Below are 15193 nucleotides of genomic sequence, written 5' to 3'. Positions count from 1 at the left end.
TTTAAAGCCAGAGCATCAGGAAAAAGTTTTGTCTTACATTGCTGACTCAGCCTCCAGCTCTATTGCCTCCTCTTCTTTAGTTGTAAAAAGTAAAAGCACTGAGTCGTCATTGGAGGCTCATGTTCATGAACCACACCTTTCCTTGTGTCCTTCACCCCAACCAAGATTGAAGGGTGACGCAGGCCATACTACTGATTACTCCATGGAGCTGTTTTCACATACCATGCCTGGATTATCAAGTGAAATGGTGAATTACCCAGGCCAAGATGAATCTGACATGGAGTGCACTGATGCACAGCCGCTGATAGATGATTCTGCTGGTACATTCACTCAGAGCACTACATTGTCCTCGCAGTGTACAGAGCCAGATTCTGACCCTGATGAGACTCAGGTGCCCCTTCCCGCACACTATACCACCATACACGGTGACACAGAGGAAGGTGCACATGACATTGAAGAGGAGGTGATGGATGACCCAGTTGTTGACCCAGATTGGCATCCAATGGGGAAGAGGGTGCTGCTTCCAATAGCTCAGATGAGGAGCATCCACAGCAGACATCGACATCGCAACAGCTGTTATCTGGCAGGCCCAGAGCACTCCAAAGAGAGGTTCCAAAAATCAAAGTTGCTGGACAGCTTGTCCAGAGGGTCAAAAGATCACAGCGTGCTAGGCCGCAAAATGTCTGCCAAAGTAGGAAGAGTGCAGTGTGGCACTTTTTTGAACAAAATCCTCATGATCAGGCCAAGGTTATCTGTAAGAAGTGCGCAAAGACCTTTAGCCGAGGGAAAAATCTGAAAAATTTGAATACCAGTTGCATGCTTAGACATTTAGCCAGCATGCACTTCCAAGCGTGGACACAACACCAAACCTCAAGTGCCACATGTGCAACTGATCACAACGAAGGTAGTCAGCAACGCTACATTGTTTCCCCCACTGTAAGCCCACCGGTTAGCACAGCAGCAAATGTTGAGGTGTCGTTGCAAGGCCACAGCAGTCAGGGAATCCCACTGTTATATCAATGAAAGACTGATTCTAGGCCATCAGAAAGGACAACAACTCCATCACCATCATCAACCCTCTCTCAGTCCGCCCTGTCCACCGCTACTTCCACCATATGCAGCTCTCAAGTCCAGCTCACCCTCCCAGACACTATGAGTAGGTCAAGAAAGTATTCAGTCTCTCATCCGCATACACTGGGTTTGAACGCCCACATTGCCAAACTAATCTCGTTTGAGATGATGCCCTTTCGGTTGGTGGAAAGCGCAGCTTTCTGCGAACTCATGGCCTATGCAGTACCACGCTATGACCTACCCAGTCGCCACTTCTTCTCTTGCAAAGCCATCCCAGCCCTCCACCATCATGTGAAAGACCGCATTGTCCATGCACTCAAGCAGTCAGTGAGCGGAAAGGTGCACCTCACAACTGATGCATGGTCCAGTCGGCATGGCCAGGGCCGTTACGTGTCCATCACTGCGCACTGGGTTAAAGTGGTGGATGCAAGGTCCACAGGGGACAGCGGTGGTAGGACAGTGCTGCCTAGCCCACGGTATAGGAAACAGTTGGCTGTAGGCGTTCGACCCTCCTCCTCCTCCTCCAGAAGCGAAAGCTCGTCCACAGAGCGCAGTCGTACGAGCACTCCATCTGCAGCTGCCACTGTTGCACACGAGGTGTCCCCCTATCGAGCAGCTAGTGAAAAGCGTCAGCAGGCCGCGTTGCAGATGATGTGTTTGGGCGACAGACACACCGCCGAGGTGCTGGCCGAGTACTTTCAGCGACAAACTGAGTCATGGCTGGGCAGTGTACATCTTGAGGCAGGCAAGGTAGTTAGTGATAATGGCCGTAATTTTGTGGCAGCCATAGCCCTTTCAAAACTCAGCCACATACCTTGCTTGGCTCACACCTTGAACCTGGTGGTGCAGTGCTTCCTCAAAAATTATCCGGAGTTAACAGCCCTGCTCCAGAAGGTGCGAAGACTGCGCGCACATCCGCCGGTCGCCTGTACACTCCATTCGTATGCAGAAGTTGCAGCGATTGCTCCACCTTCCCAACCACCGCCTCATTATCGACATTGCAACAAGGTGGAACTCCACCCTGCACATGGTTGAGCGGCTGTGCGAGCAGAGGCAGGCCATAATGCATTTGTGGGAGGATACACGGCCAGGCACTTTGAGAGCAGACATGGAGTTGACAGGTGTGCAGTGGTCGAAGCTGAAAGACCTCTGTAAAGTCCTTCATTGTTTTGAGGAATGCACACGGCTGGTAAGCGCAGACGACGCCATCCTAAGCATGAGCATCCCACTTATGCGTCTGCTCATGCAAACTTTGACGCACCTTAAGGAGCAGGCGTCTGCAGCCAATGTTGACGAGGAGGAAGAGGAAGAGGAGGAGGGAATCCTTGTTGACATTCAGCCATTGTCTGCTCAGGGACCTCTCCTGGACGAGGTGGAGGAAGAAGAGGAGGAGGAGGATGATGGGGATGATTACTTAGGGGAGGAGGATGCATCTCGTGGGGCAAGTAAAAATGTTGGCGTGGCAAGGTCTGGTACAGGGTTTGTGCGTGACTGGAGGGATGTGGATTTTCCAGAAAGTGCTCCTCCAACCAGCACTCGCAGTGCATCATTGACACCGGGAACATTGGCCCACATGTCAGATTATGCCTTGCAGATCCTAAAAAGGGACCCCCGCATTGCCAAAATGATGAACGATGACGACTACTGGTTGGCCAGCATCCTGGATCCACGCTATAAAGGCAAATTACAAAACATCATGCCACACGAGAACCTTGACCTAATATTGGCTAATAAACAAGCAACTCTGGTAAATCGGTTGCTTGAGGCATTCCCAGCATAAAGCAGCGGTGATGGTTCTCACACGAGCCGTACGGGCCGGGGCAGCTTGGCAGAGGTGTTCGTGGTGCACACAGCAGAAGTGGCGTTGGAAACAGGGGTTTCATGACAATGTTGTGGACTGATTTTTCAAGTACCGCTCACACAACTGGTAATACTGCATCGATGGAAAGTGACAGGAGACAGCAGTTGTCAACTATGGTTACAAACTACTTTTCCTCCCATATCGATGTTCTCCCACACAGGTCATTCCCCTTTGACTATTGGGCCGCTAAACTGGACACCTGGCCTGAATTGGCACAATATGCCTTACAGGAGCTCGCTTGCCCAGCTGCAAGTGTGCTATCGGAAAGAGTCTTCAGTGCAGCTGGATCAAGCCTGACAGAAAAAAGGACCCGTCTGTCAACCCAAAATGTGGATGATCTAACCTTCATTAAAATGAACCATGCATGGGTTTCCAAGGATTTTGTCCCACGTTCCCCTGATGACACATAGGGTGACAGAAAAATGGCTTGCTTTGGTCCACCTCTTCCTGGGACTTGACCTATTTCGCCTTTTGCATCAGCTGAATGTCCAACATCAACATATGCCACTTTCAAAAACTCCCTAACTGTGCTGCCTCCCCCCCCAAAGCCGTGGTCACCACCTAGCGCACGACACCGTGCGAGTGCCGTTGCCCTGGACAGGTGGGTAGGCCGACTCTTGGGCGCGGGCACTGGCACAGGGTCCCTCATAGTGCAATCAAGTGTCTCTGACGGTGGTGGTGCACACCCGCCGTCAGACACACCGCCGTACTATGAGGGGCCCAGTGCCAGTACCGACGCCCACGAGTGGGCCCCCCTTGCTTGGGCAGGGCCCCAGCATTTGCAATCTTTACCTCTCCCTGCTTCTCCGCTGTGTAGTCTGGGCCGTCAAATCCATACTGTGCCTGACACCGTCTGAGCCTGTCTCCTGATGTATAGACATATATCTTGAATGTGTACGCTATCCATACATGTTATCTGGGGATACGGTACCCTTTCTCACCTTTGTGCAATAACGTGCAATCCATACTGGGCCTAACACCGTCTGAGCCTGCCTCCTGATCTATAGACATGTATTTTGAATGTGTACGCTATCCATACATGTTATCCGGGGATACGGTACCCTTTCTCACCTTTGTGCAATCACGTGCAATCCATACTGGGCCTAACACCGTCTGAGCCTGCCTCCTGATGTATAGACATATATTTTGAATGTGTACGCTATCCATGCATGTTATCTGGGGATACGGTACCCTTTCTCACCTTTGTGCAATCACGTGCAATCCATACTGGGCGTGAGAACGGCTGGCGAGCTGTTAAGCAAGCTACAGCACCTGTGATTTGCACACGTAAGTTTTTCATTTTTTCAGGAAAGACAGTTAGGCCTAATTCCGGAACTGCGGTTGACCTGCACTTACTGGGAAATCACCGTTCGCGGGTAATAATTGTAATCACAGATCCCCATCACTAATGTTGTTCAGCGGGTTATCTGCACCTGTAAGCGACAAACGCTGGCCTTTTCAGTGTAGCGCACATGCAGCCACGGACATGTAAGGGCATGACACACCAGTTTTTGGCCAATCTCATGTGCCAGAGCCTCACGTGTCCCTCTAGTAAGCCGGACTCGGACAGCGGGGCATGACGGAGTCTCGTTCGTTAACGGAATTAAGCTTGCAATGTGTGCATCTTTTCTGTAGCTGGCATGGTTGAGGTTTCCCAGGTGGAGTCGAATTTAACTGTAGGCTCCACTCCTGGTGGTGCCCTTCTGGACATTCCTTTAAGGTTCAGGTTTGCAACCATACTGCCCACGTAAAACAAACACTTTGCCTTCATGAACGCTGTTTGGAGGGTCATGACTCGTGGGAATAATGCCGCCCAATCAGTTAACCTGCTAGAGAGATCGTTCGTTGCTCCCAAGCATGACATCACACTCCCAAGGAGGAAGGTAATGCCACTGTGGCGACCATACTCCTGGGGGCGACACAAGTGCACTGATGCCCAGCCACTGCTCGATGAATCTGCTGGTACATTGACCCAGACCACTACATTCCCCTCGCACGCTACACGGCCTGAATCTGACCCTGATGAAACTCAGGTTACCCTTCCCATATACAGTTCCATCTTACACGGTGACAAAGAGGAAGCTGCAGATGAAAGTGCAGGTTCGGCCCACCCGCCATCAGACACACCACCGTACTATCAGGGGCCCTGTGCCAGTGCCGTCGCCAACGAGTGGGCCCCCCCTGCTTGCTCAGGATCACAGCACTTGCAAGGTTGAAATACTGTGAAGTGAGATGGAAGATGGGGACGACGAGGAGTCCAGACTAGTACAGGGATTCCCTAGCGAGGAGACTTATTTCATTGTTTTCAATGTTGGGACAGCAATTTTTGGGGAGCACTATACTCTGGAGAATGATAGATGGGGCCCACCATACACTGGAACATTCCAAAGGTGGACATCAGACACTGGAGCAGCATTTACAGGGCCCATTATACACTAGAGCATTAGAAATGGGGCCCATTATGTTTGGAGCATTATTTGGGCCCATAAGACAGTGGAGCTTCATCCATGGGGACCAACATATACTGTAGCATTATGTGGAGCTCATCATATACTGTTTCAAACATTATATGGGACCAATGATTCTGTATGGAGAAATAGATGGGCCTCGTCATGAGATGTAAAAAGTGAAGTATTTTTCATTGTACTATACCGCTATTTCTCTGCCGTATCGGAGCATGATGAGTTTTGGTATGTGTTAAAGGGGCGCTCTTTCGCCCAGGGCACATGAAAACCTGGAGCCAGCCCTCCCCCCCACACAACTGTAGCCAAATAACCCCCATTTTTCAGTGCGTAACTTGTATTATGAAGTTAATTAAGGTTGACAAGCTTAAGTAAGAAGAATTGATGCTTTTGGCATTCAAATGGGCACTGTAGGTGTGTTTCCTGTCCTCCTCTCACTGCAGACTTTTATTCCCCATTGACTTACATTGGGTTTCGTGTTTCGGGACGACCCCGACTTTTCCCTATAATCGGACGATCTTGCTCGACCCGACTTTTGGAAAAGTCGGGTTTCACGAAACGAAACTCGACCCTAAAAAAACAAAAATCGCTCAACTCTACTACTAAGATTAGAACTGCCACTTGCGGACTCTCGACGTTTCTGTCTTCGACTACCTGTCCTTTCATTATTTGGAGGATCCCTTCGGGTCCTTACACCTTGGGTTGGAGATGGATGCCACCTGACATTCTGTATCTGCTTATTCATCTGCAGTTGATCCTGTCTTAGCTGATCTATCTCCTTCAGGTACGCTACCAGATATTCCAGGAGCATGCGGAGGTTCCCAATGATTTCCACTGAACCAACCACAATGACTAGAACCATGTCATCTTCAACAGCAACTTGGATCCCAGCAGGTGGGATCCTCACTCTCTTCACACTGGATCGATTTACCATCTCCTGCATCACCCTTCCAAGTCTGCCAATGACTTTCCCCACCAGATTTCTAGGTACCGGAATTATGTCTACCACAAAGCCCAGCCAACTTTGAGCAACCCTCGCAAGCTCCAGACGTCGAGCGGCTTTCCTATTATGCAACATGAGCATATGTTTCGTACGGAGACATTGTAGGTGAATCTCCTTCAGCACAGCCACTCTCTTCTCTGTGTCTTCCGTTTCTGCCGGTATCACCAACTGGTCTGTCTCTGGTGCCCAGTTCACACTATAGGCCTTTACTGCCTTTTTAAAGGTCTCATGCACACCCTCGCTTTCACATGCTTCTCGCACGTCTTTGGGTACCTCCATCACGCACTTGAAGGTCGTGGACTTGCTCTCATCCTGGACAGGCAGCTCTGGGTTCCCCCTTGAACACTTCCCTTAATACAGTTGTCCCGACCGGGGGAATATCTTGTTCAGCTTTCCGCTCCAAATCTTCAGGAGATTTTACCTCTTTGAGACCCCTTGCCAAGATGGGTACTGGCAGTTCCGTCTTGTCCTCACTCAGGTCGGGCCGCTGTAAGTTTTCATCCACCAACTTCTCCTGCAGAAGACTTCTTACAGTTTCTTTGAGCCCTTCCACATCTTCTCTTAAGGTGTTGTTCACGCTGTGCCATGTTGACAGGTGACCTCTGAGCTTCAAGACTTTTTTCTCGAGCTCCTCCACTCTGTGCTCAGCCGTTTGTCTCATGACTCTTTCTCATTCGAGATGTTCCTTCACTGTCTCTTTTATTAAGTGCATCTCCTGATCTTGTTCTCTTTTGGCCAGCACGTGTTGCACCACTACTTCTTTAATTACATCGTCAAAGGGTACCACTGGGTCAGCCCTGTCAGTCGAGTGAACCCTCCAGTTACCGTCCACTCGTGGGTCTAGTCCAGTCGTCTCATCTCCCAGCCCACCATCCGTCAGGTCCGTAAGTTGGGGAGATGTACCCCTTCCTCCAGTCACTTCTACATCTGACCTGTCCACTTTAGGAGGCATCACCGTCTCAGTGTCTGCTGGCCCCACAGTTGAAACGTCTCCATCGTCTGACCCTATGTCTTCAAACAAAAGAAAGTCCTGGCTCCTCTCCAAGGCATACACTAAGTCTGGTGGTATACCGTCACCTTGGCACTCAACGCTGTGGGACGGGTCAAGCATTACTCTGTCTACCACATAGTTCACCATGATCCCATGTTTACAGTGAACCTGGACCATTTTCTCAGTCAGCCAGAAAGTGAGCGAAGTTCCTGTCAGAGTCACCTGACTCTTTCAGTCCAGCCGACCAGAGACTCTCTTCCGGCGCAACCTCACAGTACACACCTGTGGCCCATCGTTACTATCCGGAAAGCATATCCCACATTCTGACCAAGTGATACACACACTGCGGTTCCCCAGACATACCCACTGAGCCAACCAGTGCTGTCATTTCTTCAAACTCGGCCCCTTTCTGGACCACCACCCCACTTTGGGTCACCGCCTCCCTCTGGGACTCCACCCCTTTTTGGGCTACCACCTCGATTTGGGCCACCGCCCCCTTTCGGGATTTCCCCATGTCCGTTTTACTGGTCTCCTTAGACCGCAGTTCACACAACACAGTTTACGATACCACACAAGTCCTTGCTGGCATCACCATAGCTCCTGCTGTCACCGATCACCGACACCACCGGTTGCTGTTCACACACAGCTGCTGGTGTTCTCTTCGTAACCCCGCCGAGTTACAGGAAGCCGCTTGTCTCCTTCGTAACCCCGCCGAGTTACAGCAAGCCACTTGTCCCCTTCGTAACCCCACCGAGCTACAGCAAGCTGCTTGTCACCTTCTTGACTCCCACTGAGCCACCGCAGGCTGAGTTGAGAAAATAAGAAAAAAAACACACCACACAAAACTCACGTGTCCTGTCTGTTGCTATTCAGGACGTTCCATCTCCGCCTGAGACCGTCCAATACACAGGGCGCACTGGGTGCTATTCAGGGAGCGGCTCTCCTCCCAGGATTTCCCAACACACCGGCCTCACCAGGTCCAGGGGCTTAGCGGGTGCTCTTCAGGACATCCGTCTCCACCTAAGACTGCCCAACACTCACGCCTCACCAGGTCCAAGGTCATACCACGTGCTCCAGGGATCCGATTCTTCTCCTAGAATCTCCCAACACTGACCCTCCAGGACCTTGCTCACTGAACCCTCCAGGTACACAGTCTTACTGACTGACCCAGGTCAGTACAACACGAACACCTGTCTGTTATCTGTGTTGGCCACACAGGTCCTCGGGTACCTCTTATCCGCAGAGGCACCCTAGAAATCAGCAGTCTCTTTCTCACTGACCCCGGTCAGTACAACACGGCTTTCACGACTGTCACCTGCTGGCCGCGCAGGTTCTCGGACCCCTCTACCGCAGAGGTGTCCTATAAGTCTTTTCCACTGACTCCAGTCAGCATATCACACGGCTTTCCATACCGTCAGCCCTCTTGGCTCAACGTTGCCAGCACTGCAACATGCGTTTTTGGAAACCGTTGCCCTTAGCAACCGAATTTTGCAGTCCTCTTCCGTTGCTCCTAGCAACAAGGCTACAACATTGCCCATAGCATTCTCCACCTATTGTAAGGTAGCGCTGTCATTCGGGTAGGGGATACTCGCTTGGCAGGCAATAAATCACATCCGGCACAGGTTTTCCATAAAACCAAAACAGTCCATGCGGTTTATTCAGGCATCATAAACCACAGCAGCAACATAAAGTTCATATAAACAGCATAGCGTCCATGACAGAGTTCAGCTCTGTAATCCCTGTGGTCACACAGGGTATGCAGTGTTCCATACGCAGGCTCTTCAGCCTCACAGTTATCTCACCCATGAGGGTTCCCTCATGGATGTTTCTACATACTGCAGACGTCCTTTCCCTCCAGGACCAATCGGGTCCCTGCATTCACTCGTGACCAGACCTCAGGTACCTTATATGGTCCATAACCACACCCACAGGTGATCACATGGCTATGACCTCACTAAACGTCCTATTACACACAGCCACACACAGGCTTCCCTGACACATTGTAACAGAAACGTCAGGAGTACCTCTGCTGATCAATACTCGAGCCTGCATCCCAAGGCCACCCACCTTGAGATACATAATGGTCAGGACACTGGAAATGCTTATACTCTCGTCTTGGGACATCCACACAGAGCCCCCTAGAGGACACAGTGGTCACTACAACACAGAAGGCATATGAGGCACCCCAGAAGTCCGGTTTCCACAGTGGCTTTGCCTCGCTCATAGGGAGTAATGTCATGCTTGGAAGCAAGGAGGGGTCCCCTTACCAGGTGTCAGTACTAGAGAAGTCGAGCAGAACCTGGGGAGTGGAGCTGTGATTAAATTCGCCCCAGAGTTGAGCGCTAGGAACCGTATACCAGAGTCCATGGTTATGTGGGTACTGAAGTCCCGGCGGCTAAATCCGGAGGGCAGGGGACTGCATGTCTCCTAGTCTGATCTAATACCCAGCTGCACAGCAGCATACCGAGCCTGGAGCTGACACAAAGGAGCAGCACCTGTGATAGGCTTGAGCTGCCAGCCATGCGGGCAACAGTTTGTTTTTAAAAACAAAGAGTGGCAGCAGCAGGAGGATGAGTTGTTACGCAGCAAGCAAGGAGAAAGGGAGGACAGAGCAGAAAGAAGGCCTCCGTACCTACCTGGCCAGGTGTATCCAAAATTGCTTCCAGTCTGCCTGACTTTCCATCATGATCAGTTACCAGTGCCCTGGTCTGTACTATCAACCATCAACTGGTCTGTACTATCAACCATCAACTAAAGGAAAAGAAAACTACAGCCCTTGTGTCCTCTAGTGATCTCTTGCATCCTGGGTCCTGCACCACAAGGTATATGAAGCCTAACATAAACAAAACGAGTAGCCCTAGGGCCCAGTTCCACCTGTGGGGAGCAGAACCATCCCAGCTGCATCACCATCAGCCCCAGTGGTCTCCTTTAGCATCATTGGCCATCTGTTGATGAACACCACAGGTGGCGTCACGTTAAATCCCATATACATATTCCCCATTTTACAGCACAGCGAGGACCATGGAGTCAGGTCACAGCCACGTGACTTCCCCAAAGAACTGTCCGACCCGGTTCCGAGTACCCCATGGCCCTGGTGTGCGTGTCACATACATATGAATGTTTGGGATGAAAAAGTAGCGGAATATTTAAAAAATTATCATCCTATAACATCGATCTACCTTTCATTTCCTAAAATTCATAAAGAACTATTCCCTCCTCCAATGAGACCAATAGTTGCGGGTATTGGGTCCTTAGGGGAAAAATTGGGATCCTGGTTGGATCATTACCTGCAACTATTGGTACAAAATACTCCCAGTTTTATACGAGACTCAAAATATATAACTGCTGCTTTTGATAAATTTTATTAGAAAAATGAATATGCATGGTTAACATGTGATGTGGTGGGATTGTGTCCATCCACTCCCCACTCTGTGGCATTATCTTGTTTATTATATCATTTGAACACATATTCTGCTTACAATAAAGACACAAAAAATGTTTTGATATCGGCAGTAGATTCTTTGTTAAGTCATAACTATTTTTGTTTTGACAATAGATTTTTTTAACAGCAAACAGGTGTTAGCATGGGAGCAAAATTTTCGCCTTCGTTGGCAAATATTGTAATGTCGAAATGGGAAAAAAATCATATTTTTTATGATATTAATGATATTTGCAATCATGTTGTTTGGTACGGTTGTTATATAGATGACTTGCTCTTTGTGTGGGGGTACACAGGAGGAGGCTATTAAATTTATCAATCATTTAAATAATAATGACGATAACCTTAAATTCACTTTTTCCTTCCCAAAAAATTGAATTTCCTGGATTTTAAGTCTTTTTGGTAATGAAATAGAGCACACTGTTGAAATTACTCATTACAGGCAGTTTGATTGGGGCATGGCCTGAGCTCAGCTGGATGGCGGACGTGTGAGCTCAGAGCTCCTGCGTGACCAGTCAGACAAGCTACAAAAAATATAGGAAAAAAGGAAGAACATGGATTAAATTAATCCCTGAAGTTGTTCACAACCTTCTGTAAGGAGTAGCAAGAGTGGACCCTCTGGGTCACGGTACCGGGATCCCTGGGGCGAGCTGGCCAGGTGGTGCCGACCCCTATACAGGAACCGTTAGGAGCAGGCCCGAAGGAGTCGAATACCGCGACAGCTGATACCAAGAGGGCCGGCTCAGGTGCGGATGAGACAAACAAGGCAGAGGGTCAGGAGCGACCAGAGTCAGGAGCGACCGGAGTCAGGAGTGACTAGAGTCAGGAGCGACTGGAGACAGGAGACCAGACGGGGCCAGAGTACCGTACGGAAGGCACACGATAATCAGGTGCCTCCATGAGGGAGGAGCCGCCTGATATACCCTGTGCTGGAGCTTGATTGGTAATCGCTCCACAGGGCTGGTGCAGCAGGAGTTAAGTGAGGGGAAGAGCGCGCGCCCGTGGTCTAAGGCGCATGCCCGGGACAGGAGCAGAGGAGGAGGAGGAAGGCCCATGCAGGACGGGAGACGGGGGGCACTGTGCGCCGGCTGGAGTGGTGAACGAGGAGTTGGGGGGAGACCCCGGGAGCAGGGGCAAGCAGAGCGGGACCCGGCGAGACAGGTGATGCCAACCCCAACCCAACCTGACAGGCGGCGCTGGTGTGACAGTACCCACGCTTAACGTCTCCTCCTTCTGAGATTGGCCAAGAATCGGTCCATGATGCGTGGAGCATCCACATTCTCTCGCGGCTCCCAAGACCTCTCCTCAGGACCGAACCCTTTTCAATCGATGAGGAAAAAGGTCTTTCCCCTAACCGTTTTCATGGCCAAAATATCTCTCACTTCAAAGACGTCATCGGCCCCTACTGGCTGAGGAACAACAGGAGGCGCAGGACAGAACTGATTGAGGATGACCGGTTTCAGGAGCGAGACATGGAAGACGTTATGGACCCGCAGTGAAGCAGGCAGCCTCAATCTATTGGCCGTATTGTTGATGCCTCCAAGAATCTCGAAGGGACCGATGTACCGGGGACCCAATTTATATGAAGGGATTTTCAAGCGGATGTGCTTGGTTGACAGCCAGACTTTACCTCCTGGATGGTATCGTGGGAGATCCCTCCGTCTCTTATCGGCATGTTTTTTCATCCGGGCCGCTGTAAAATAATGCATACTCTTGCAAAATACTTAGGACTAGTTACCAGATAAAAATGTAGTGGTTTATTTGGATTCTTTCATCAAAAGAGATTATTACAGAAAAACATAAAAAAATAGGTGAAAGAGAGATTGTCCATTAGTTCATAACAAAGCAACATGTATTCTTCTTTCTCTGGGATCCCACATGGCAAATGGCTTCTGTCTCTGTTCGGCTTCTCACGTAGCCATCAAGTGACATACCAGCTGTTCGTAATGTCATGGTCCAGCAAGGATGATGTCTCAAGTCTGTCTCTCATGGTGGTGAAGGCAGGCCAGCCCCCTCTAGAGTTAGCCATGAATTATATACGTCTCCTAAAGCACGTGATCTCGGTATATATGGAGTTGACATTTAACATGAGCCAAGCTTACAAAAATAGCCTATGTCATGTCAGCTGAAGCAATGTTCAGAACTGAGTGTAATAAGAAATTTAACTGATAATTAATATTTAACAATTCCCCCTTTTGAAGGAGACAGACATTAACTGGAACCCTCAAAATATAATGAGATCTTTTTTCTTCTTTTCTTCTTCTTTGACAAAATAATTTAATATCAATAATAATAATAATAATATCAGATTACCGTTATACGTACTCAATGACATAATTGATGTGAATTCATGTTATGGTAAGCCGTGAACAATATTCATATAAAATATGTATAATTATACTTCCCTAAGTCTAAATTGAAGCATCTCAGGTTCAGTCATCATCATCTGATGTCATCTGGTCTTCTTTTTGATGTCTTCTGTCTTCTTCTTGGTTCTTTTAAAAACACAGTTTTTCTTTAGCATATAGATGTTGTAGAAATCGTGTTGTGTATAAAATCAAAGTCCATAAATTCAAATGTTGATAAGAAAACAAAGTCTATAGATGAAATGCAGCTTTAATATCTGTGCAGTGTCACCTTTAAAAACCTGGGCTTACATTGGCTCGCCTTGGATATTTCAGGAATCCTCCATCGGTACTGGTCTTTGAACAGGTGTGACGTCTTTGGTCAGCAAAGCAAGGGTTAAAATGACTCTTCCTTGCTAAACATAGCACCAGTCCTCAGTCCTAATGCACAGGACGCATGTCAGGGTTGTAGCTTCCTGACAATTACCTTATTGTTCACCAGCCTTCATTGAAGCTTTTCATGTGATAGGAAACCACTGGAACTTGGTAAGAACGTGATAACATAGTTCATCTCAGCATCATAGGATCATCGTCCTCTGGTTGTCAGGTTAGACACTTTAATTGTGACTGTCAGTGATAGATACTGCACTTGTGACTGTCAGTGGTGGATACTGCACTTGTGACTGTCAGTGGTGGATACTGCACTTGTGGCTGTCAGTGGTGGATACTGCACTTGTGACTGTCAGTGGTGGATACTGCACTTGTGACTGTCAGTGGTGGATACTGCACTTGTAATTAACACAGTCTGTTACTCAGAAATCATAGCTTTGTTACCTTCTGGGACTTCTGGATAGCGGCATTCTTCTTCTTGCAACTGATAAGAATCAATTGAATTTAGAAATATGAAAAGTCTTTATTAACATCATTTCAGTATCTTGCTTGAAGTCTTCATTCCCTATTCTATACCAAATCTGGTAATTTCCCTAACCTATAATATCACAGCGTACCATAGCAATCAGTAATATCCATATGATTATTATCAGAATTTGCACCATATATTGATTTCAATGTTTGAAATAATAAAACAATATTACGTGATAATTAGTGTTGAGCTTTCCGATGCCGCAAGTATCGGGTATCGGCCGATATTAGCTGTATCGGAATTCCGATACTGACTTCCGATACTTTTTTCGTATCGGATACCGGAATCAGAAGTCCCAAATGCAATGAGCCACTTTTGTGGCTCTGATTGGCTGCCAAAATGACGTCATCATGATGCGCTGTCTGTGCGCATCATGATGCGCCGTCAGTTCGGGCCTTCGGGGGGTCTGTGCCGACTGTCCGGGGGTCTGTACCGGCCTGCCGGGGGGCTGTGCCGGCCTGCCGGTGGTCTGTGCCGACTGTCCGGGGGTCTGTGCAGACTGCCCGGGGGTCTGTGCGGACTGCCGGGGGTCTGTACCGGCCTGCCGGTGGTCTGTACCGGCCTGCCGGGGGGCTGTGCCGGCCTGCCGGGGGGCTGTGCCGGCCTGCCGGTGGGCTGTGCCGACTGTCCGGGGGTCTGTGCAGGCTCCGGGGGTCTGTGCGGACTGCCGGGGGTCTGTACCGGCCTGCCGGGGGGCTCTGCCGGCCTGCCGGTGGTCTGTGCAGGCTCCGGGGGTCTGTGCAGGCATCGTCCGATGGGACTACAAGTCCCGTCGGGCGATGCCTGCTACCATGACAGTGATTGACACATTAGCCAATGATGGGACAGTAGTAGTCCCATCATCCGGCTAATGTGTTGAATGTAAAAAAATAAATAAATACATGCTACATACATTCTACATGCTACATACATGCTACATATATAGTACATGCATACTACATATATACCACATGCATGCTACATACATACTACATACATACTACATATATACTACATGCATACTACATATATATCACATGCATGCCATACATATATACTACATGCAACATACATACTACATATATACTACATGCAAGCAACATGCATACTACATATATAC

Source organism: Dendrobates tinctorius, unplaced genomic scaffold, assembly GCF_039654945.1.
Source record: "Dendrobates tinctorius isolate UK_male_01 unplaced genomic scaffold, ASM3965494v1 ptg000151l, whole genome shotgun sequence".
Taxonomy (NCBI): Eukaryota; Metazoa; Chordata; class Amphibia; order Anura; family Dendrobatidae; genus Dendrobates; species Dendrobates tinctorius.
This window is presented reverse-complemented; position numbering follows the sequence as displayed.